We start from the raw sequence: 9,165 nt of genomic DNA on the forward strand, positions 1-9,165 counted from the left end.
AGTTCCACGCCTCGATGCATTTATAAGGGAAAGTCTGCCTGTCGAAAAATCGTTCCCACTTGACTCTGTTATTTCCAACATTAAATGTTATTGCCACTGCAATTGTCACAGGCGTACAAAGTACATATAACTTTGTAAATGTAAAGCATACATTATGCTACATATCTGGTCCTCAAAGGAATAAACACATTAATCAAAACAGGGTCAAGAAACAGATAAAAATGCAATAACATCATACACCATTTGACATATTCACTGGGTCGCAACCAATAAACACGTTTCCATTTCTTCGCTAAAATGTGAATACTACAGTATGAGAGCACCAGACACACGGAGCCACACTAACTTGTCACTATGTTCACACTTGTTATAAAAATATTCCGTGACATGCATGGCTCACTCGTTTCGACCACGAGTCCCAATGACAGTCGACAATTGCGCATGGCTGATTTTTATACGTCATTTTGAAGACGCATGAGAGGATATGAGCGTCTGAGTAACGCTATCAGTTTAGCTGGTTCTCCCTTTATGATAACAAAATCTTGGGACATTGCGCTATTTGCAGCTGTCTCCTCTGGCTGAAACAAAGTCTCTCCAATTTTGAGAAGGCTTTTAAGAACAGCTAAACGACGTTTTCTCTTACCCTCATTACCTATAATATCCTAATTGTCGTCAAACTTAGCCTGATCCTCAGGCACACAGTCCCGAAAGGATTCAGTCTTGTCGGCTCGATTTTTAGCCTTATAAGTATTTCTCGTTTTTTTCTCTTCCTCCCTCCGGCCTTTGGAGATGGTGGTGACACACCAAATGGCGACCACTCATCGTTCTTATGTGTCTATACCACATTATTATCCAAACGTTCTCAACACAACTAACATCATTAGTAGTTTCCTGTGCATTCTCGACAGTACCTACCTTGATTCTACCTTTTGCAGTTCTAGTCTGCATGTTGCACAAATCAGTGGCACATGTACTTACTTCTGCACCTGGCCCTCAAAACAACAACCATTATCATCCACTTGCTTAGATGCCACTGTTCCTAAATCAGCATCATCCATGTTGCTACTCGAAAAATTGCAGTCAAGATATATAATGCTGGTACTGAAGAACTCATCTCTGATGTGCTGAAAGTAGAACTCGCAATAGCTAAAAAATATATGAATGACATCGAATCGTTAATTAATTCTTTGAATGTCGATTTTAATCCTTGTGTGAAAAATGTACAAAGTGAAACCTACAACACTCTCAAAGAAACCGTTAATGAAAGTCAAAGTGCTCCAATATCTGCTATAGTTACGAAAAACTTGTTTGCGCCCATCGCACAAGAGAAACAGCGACAAATGAAATTATTGAGAGAAGACGAAACAAAACCAGAAGTTTGCATCTTTGCAGACAGCCATGGACGAGATTTAGCCCCTATTCTTACGAATATGCAATCTAAATTTTCCGTTACTGCCACAGTAAAACCCAGGGCCCCTTTCCAGCAAATACGTAATTAAAGATTTAAACCCTCAACCAAACAATGTTTGCGTAATTATTGCTGGAGCTAACGATGTTTATAAAAATGAGTCGAAAAATTCTATCACAGCATTGCGAAATGCACTGGAAAGAATCTCGCCAAGAAGAACAATCGTCGTTAGCATCCCACTCAGACATGACCTAATAAACAGTTCATGTGTAAATAATGAAATCAAATTCACAAACAGAATGTTTCAAAAGGTGTGCAAGGCATTCAAGGACGTGAAGTTTTTGGACAGTAATTCCGAAGAGAGAAACCATTTTACTCGACATGGAATGCACAGGAACCGGCTGGGAAAACGTGTACTCGCTAAAGAACTATTAGCAGAAACATTCAAACTATTTGGAAACACCGCTCCTCCAATCATTCTAAAAGCATCTGTGCCCATTGAAACTGTACCATTGGAAGAAATACAGACAGTGTCATCAAAATATTCCTTCAAACCTAATGGAACAGCTGATGGGAAGACTTCATATGCAGGAGCACCTGTATGTCAATCAACACAAACAGGTCTTTTATGCAAAAGCAAGACAGCACCAGCAGTTACAACTCAAGTGGGAAACGTTAGTCCACTACCAGCTTGTGAAGTAGCAGCATTTAAGGAGGAAGAACAGTCATCAATAGCAGAATCAGCAACACCAACCCCCACAGGATCAAGTGTAAAAGCTGACAGTGTAGAAACCTCACCAACAGGAGATCCCCCCTCTATGGCAAAAAGGAGCACAGTAGTGACTGCAGCTGCTCCACATAGGATGTGCCTGAGATCAAGAAAGTCCTCAGCTGCAAATGGGGATTTTTTTATGGCACTGGGGCAGAAGGGGGAAGGTTCCAATCAGAATGTAAGTAATGTAGTTAATAACAACAAATGTGGGTGTTACCAGCACAAAAGCTCCGTCTTCCCTGCAGAAAACTATTCCTGTAATACTGGTATGTCAAACCAGTCATGTAATTAAAAATAAGCTCAAAATTTTTCACCAAAATATTCAAAACCTGTAAGTTAGACCAATTTATTGTAAATATTGATGAACCAACAGGCGCAAATTGTGGTCATATTCTCTGTCTGACAGAACACCATGTCACTTTTGGTATCGAAATGCTCAATATTCCAAACTGTGTTTTAGCTACCTCATTTTGTAGAAACCATATGTGCAAAGGTGGGGCAGTTATTTATGTGAAAAACAGCCTGTCTTTAATAGAATAGATATGGAGAAATATTGTGTAGAGAAAGACTTTGAGGCATGTGTCACAGAAATAGTACAAGCTAACAAGGAACTGGTAATAGTAGCAGTGTACAGGGCTCCATCTGGTAACTTTAAAGTAGTCATGAAACAATTAGATTCTGTGCTATTGTATCCCACAAGAAAAAATAGGGACATTATAGTGACTGGAGATTTTAATATAGGTTTCCTAGAAAGCTCATCTTCTACGACAGAGTTTGCAAATTTAATGCATACCTACAACCTTGTCTCCACTGTCAGTTTTCCCACAAGAACTACTGCCACTTCCAGCACTCTAATAGACAATATCTTTATAGATATGAGTAAAACTCATCACATCAAAGTTGAAAAAGTCATAAATGGTCTCTCTGATCATGATGGGCAAATACTCACAATTGACAACTTTAATACAAATCAGAACAAAGCTAGTGCACAGTGGAAAACCATTAGAAACATGAATGAGGAAAATGTCCAAAAATTAAAATTATGCATTTGGGAGACTGACTGGAGGTATGTTTATCTTGCAAATGATGTTAATACAAAATATAATTTATTTACTGATAAATTGGCAGGTATATTTGAAAGTGTCTTTCAAAAAAAGGTCTGTAGACTACAGAACAGGCAATCAAGCAAAAAACCATGGCTCACCAAGGGCATAAAAATATCCTGCCAAAGAAAAAGAGAACTGTATTTAATATCCAGACAATCCAATAATCCCCTCCAGATAAAATATTATAGGACATACTGCAAAATCTTAACTAAAGTCATTAAAAAATCTAAAAGTATGTGCATACAATCTGAAATTAACCGTTCAAATAATAAAATCAGAACGATTTGTAATGTAATAAAGAGGGCAACAGGTACTGCACCATCTGACAATGAAAAAACTGCTGTCCTAAAAATGAACGATTTGAAAATAACTGATAGTAAACAGATAGCACACACATTTAACAACCACTTTCTAAGTGTCACCTCTCAAATAGGTTGCAGTGGTGACCTAAGGGAAGCTGCAGATATTCTGAAACTTAACCTCCCACAATGTTTTAATGATATTAATGTAACACCCATAACTGTTAATGAAATAAAAGAAATTATTCGCTCATTGAAAAGTAAAGGATCTTCAGGTATAGATAACATCTCTAGTAAACTGTTGAAAGCCTGCACTAATGATGTAAGTGTAGTACTTGCTGACATTTGCAACACGTCTCTTTATGAGGGAGTTGTTCCAGAGAGAATGAAATATGCCATTGTAAGACATCTTTTCAAGTCTGGCGATGCTACAGATGTCAAAAATTATCGTCCTGTCTCTCTCTTAACAACATTTTCAAAGGTTCTTGAAAAGGCAGTGTATAACAGGATTGTGGCACATCTTGATAAACTTAATATTATTAACCACAGACAGTTTGATTTTCAAAAATGGGTTTCCACAGAGCGTGCCATATATTCACTCACAAATGATGTATTGGAGTCTATTAATAGTAAGAAGTTACCAGTTGGTGTCTTGTGTGATATTTCCAAGGCCTTTGCATGTGTAAACCAAAAAATACTCTTGGAGAAGGCCTATCATTAAGGAATCAAAGGGCCTACAGGTAACTGGCTAAAATCATATCTTGAAGATAGGAAACAAAAGGTGGTTCTAAACGGCTGCAACAAAGGATCTTCCAGTCTAGTGGATTCTGAATGGGGCAAAATTCAACATGGAGTTCCCCAGGGATCTGTCCTTGGACCCTTGCTGTTTTTAATATATGTTAATGATTTACCCCTGTCCATTAATAAAAATTGTGAATTCACAATGTTTGCTGATGATACAAGCATTGTCGTGGACGGTAAGTCTACTGCTGATCTGGAGACTGGTGTTAATGATATACTCAGAGAAGTTACAGCTTGGTTTTCAATTAATTCTCTTTCAGTTAATATTTAAAAAAACTAATTTTATACAGTTGCACACAAAAAATAAAACTCTAGAAAATATAGTAATTGCTCATGACAACCAGGAATTAGAACAGGTGCAATTCACTAAATTCCTGGGGGTTCACATTGACAGTAGGCTCAACTGGGAACAGCATGTGTCCCTTACTCTAAAAAGGCTTTCATCAGCAACTTTTGCTCTAAGAATCATTACTCATTTTGGGGACATCAACATTTTAAAATCAGCTTACTTTGGGTACTTTCACTCATTAATGAGTTACGGGGTAATATTCTGGGGTAATTCACCAGCCTAAAAAAATCTTAACTGCTCAGAAGAGAGCTGTCAGAATCATGTGTAGGGTTCCTCTACAAACCTCATGTAGAAAACTATTCACACAGTTAGGTATTCTGACCACAACATGTCAGTACATATACTCTCTGATGAATGTAGTTAATAAAGACTATGGTCAGTATGAAACAAATTGTTCATACCATAACTACAATACTAGAGGTAAAGATGATCTATATGTTGAACTAAAAAATTTATCACTTGTACAGAAGGGAGTAAAGTATGCTGCTATAAAGACTTTTAATGCATTGCCTAATTATATGAAATGTACAAGAGAAAATGAAATGCTGTTCAAAGGTACGTTAAAAAAATACCTGCTTGACCATCCACTGTACTCCTTAGATGAATTCTTTTCCAGAAGTAATGCCCTCCCTTAATAATAGATGTATTTAGTCTCTTAGTTATTAGATGGACGATACAATATTATGTTAATGTTATAGTTATAATGTTATATTGTGAATTGCTATACTAGTTAAATGACAGCTTGTAAATAAGAAAAAGTGATACTTATTAATATCTGTATCATTGTATTATATTACTATTCTGTAGCATTAATTGTATTTCTACAATTGTATTGACATGTTCCACATCTAGGCGGATCACTCGCATGTATGGATCTATGGAATATGCGTACCAAATGAAAATAAATAAAACACACTCATTTACTTCTATACAGCACACTCTTACTTTGCCTAGCACTTCAGATACTTCGTACTTTGCATTTTCTCAAGGTATTCGAGGTGAGTTAAGCATATTCCTAGTGCTTCCAATTTGCTCTGCACTGCTCTCCTGTAAATGAACTACTCTAGCTGAAAAAATTCTCAGTGTTTCCTTGGAGACAGCTCTCTATGGAATACTAGCTTGTGCATATGACATAACTGAAAATACTTCTTATGCATGGAAGTTTTACAGCCAAACTGTAACTTAAATTTCAGAATTGTCTGCTATTTTATGTTGATTTTAAAAAGTGACACAAACAAATGGAGCTTCCCTATGACTTAATTTTCTCAGAGGTGCACCACTTGCTTAAGATTTTTCTTTTACATGGATTGTGATTGCTGAAAATTTCAAATCTCATTCGTCATACCAGATGAAATGCTTCATTGTAATTAATGTGATGTAGCAGTTCTGATTACACATTTGTATTTATAATTTTCTTTACATCTTGTGTGTGTGAGTCACATTAAATTGTGAATTCCCAAAGAATTATCAGAGTTCTACAATTAACCATCTCTATCTGACTAAAGCCCATGAGTTTACGCCAGCCTTATACATCAGTACATTCCACATTGCTCCTGACTCTTTGTTCTACATTCAGTATAACATGTTCATTTGATGTGCATTGAAACTGAAGAAAACGTTTAGTTCATCTGACATGTTGTGTAACTTTGCTGACTTACACCCATCACACACCACTAAGAGACTGAAGGATACTAAAATTGTTCTTGTTATCAATTCTGTCGATACATACTCTGACTTCTAAGAGTAATAGAAAAAGTTTCTCTTTTAAAAGCCTTCAGTTTTAACATCTATACAGGAAAATGTTATTTATTTTATATAACGCAAATATTTACACATTAGAGAACTGGAGTCTTGTATGACTATGGGCTGCAATAGTATTTTAACATAAAGTTCCAAATACTTTTGCTACAATGGCAGAAGCATATAAATTCTAATGACTCTAACATTTTAGTGAATTTATTAAGAAAAGGAAATGTCTACCAGCTTTTTACTAGTGGTCAACAGTTCAGGCTTCAGAGTTTGAAAGAAAGTGAATTTTATATGCACTGGTATACTGTCCTCGCTGCACGGGGTAGCTGCACAGTCTGAGGTGCCTTGTCACTGTCCGAACAGCTGCCCCCATCGGAGGCTCGAATCCTCCCTCGGGTATGAATGTGTGTGTTATCCTTAGCGTAAGTTAGCTTAATTTAGATTAAGTAGTGCATAAACGTAGGGACCGATGACCTCAGCAGTTTGGTCCCATAAGACCTTATCACAAATTTCCAATACTGTCCTCACGTGCATTTGAGTATTTGATGGAAAAGAAACAACAACAACATTATTCACATTTGGATTTCGAAATATTAGGACATTTTCAACTGAATATACTAAATTACAGGAATAAAGCTCTGGAACTTGCATAGACATATTTAGACAAAAACTATGATCCAATATATACTGATAAAAATTGTGACCACTGCCTGATAGAAGATCGAATGTCACCTGGTGGCAATGTGGGCGAGAAAGGCGGAACAGAAACGAATGGGGAATCATTCTAGCAAAGAAACGGACTGTAAATGGGGAAACCCACCGACATAAACCTCACTGACAAAGGGTAGATTGTTATGGCTCAGCGCCTAGGAACAAGTGTCTTGGGTGCTTCTGCCACGAGCATCTATGGAAAGTGGTCAAAGGACAGTGAAACCACGAGAAAGCGACAAGTTAATGCATATTTGCATCTACATCTATGTACATACTCCACAAGCCACCATATGGTGCATGTCAGATGGTACCTTTTATCATTAATAATTATTTCCTTTCCTGTTCCAATCACAAACAGAGCAAGGGAAAAGCGATTGTCTATATGCTTCTGTACGAGAAGTAACTTCACTTATCTTGTCTTCGTGATCCCCATGCGTAATTTACACTGGAGGTAGTAGAATCATTCTGCAGTCAAGTCAAATGCTGATTCTGTAAATTTTCTATGTAGTGTTTCCCGAAATGAATCTTGTCTTCGCTCCAGGGATTCGCATTTCAGTTCACAAAGCATCTCTGTAACACTCATGTGATAATCGAATCTACTGGTAACAAATCTAGCATCACACTTATCAATTGCTTCGATGTCTTCCTCACTGATGTTCATGAGACCCAGAAAATATTAGATACAGGCTCCCAGGTAGATGCTATTTTTCTTGACTTCCGGAAGGTGTTCGATACAGTTCCGCACTGTCGCCTGATAAACAAAGTAAGAGCCTACGGAATATCAGACCAGCTGTGTGGCTGGACTGAAGAGTTTTTAGCAAACAGAACACAGCATGTTGTTATCAATGGAGAGACGTCTACAGACGTTAAAGTAACCTCTGGCGTCCCACAGGGGAGTGTTATGGGACCATTGCTTTTCACAATATATATAAATGACTTAGTAGATAGTGTCGGAAGTTCCATGCGGCTTTTCGCTGATGATGCTGTAGTATACAGAGAAGTTGCTGCATTAGAAAATTGTAGCGAAATACAGGAAGATCTGCAGCGGATAGGCACTTGGTGCAGGGAGTGGCAACTGACCCTTAACATAGACAAATGTAATGTATTGCGAATACATAGAAAGAAGGATCCTTTATTGTATGATTATATGATAGCGGAACAAACACTGGTAGCAGTTACTTCTGTAAAATATCTGGGAGTATGCGTACGGAACGATTTGAAGTGGAATGATCATATAAAACTAATTGTTGGTAAGGCGGGTACCAGGTTGAGATTCATTGGAAGAGTGCTTAGAAAATGTAGTCCATCAACAAAGGAGGTGGCTTACAAAACACTCGTTCGACCTATACTTGAGTATTGCTCATCAGTGTGGGATCCGTACCAGGTCGGGTTGACGGAGGAGATAGAGAAGATCCAAAGAAGAGCGGCGCGTTTCGTCACTGGGTTATTTGGTAACCGTGATAGCGTTACGGAGATGTTTAATAAACTCAAGTGGCAGACTCTGCAAGAGAGGCGCTCTGCATCGCGGTGTAGCTTGCTCGCCAGGTTTCGAGAGGGTGCGTTTCTGGATGAGGTATCGAATATATTGCTTCCCCCTACTTATACTTCCCGAGGAGATCACGAATGTAAAATTAGAGAGATTAGAGCGCGCACGGAGGCTTTCAGACAGTCGTTCTTCCCGCGAACCATACGCGACTGGAACAGGAAAGGGAGGTAATGACAGTGGCACGTAAAGTGCCCTCCGCCACACACCGTTGGGTGGCTTGCGGAGTATCAATGTAGATGTAGATGTAGATGTAATCTGACCTGACAGGTATCCTAAACACTCGAGCAGCACTGAAAAATGGGTTGCACCAGTGTTCCATATGCGGTCTCCTTTATAGATGAACCATGCTTTCCAAAACTTCTCCCGACAAACCAAAGTCGATAATTCACTTTCCCTGTTACTGTCCTCAGTCTTGCTTCATTTC

Source organism: Schistocerca americana, chromosome X (assembly GCF_021461395.2).
Source record: "Schistocerca americana isolate TAMUIC-IGC-003095 chromosome X, iqSchAmer2.1, whole genome shotgun sequence".
Classification (NCBI taxonomy): Eukaryota; Metazoa; Arthropoda; class Insecta; order Orthoptera; family Acrididae; genus Schistocerca; species Schistocerca americana.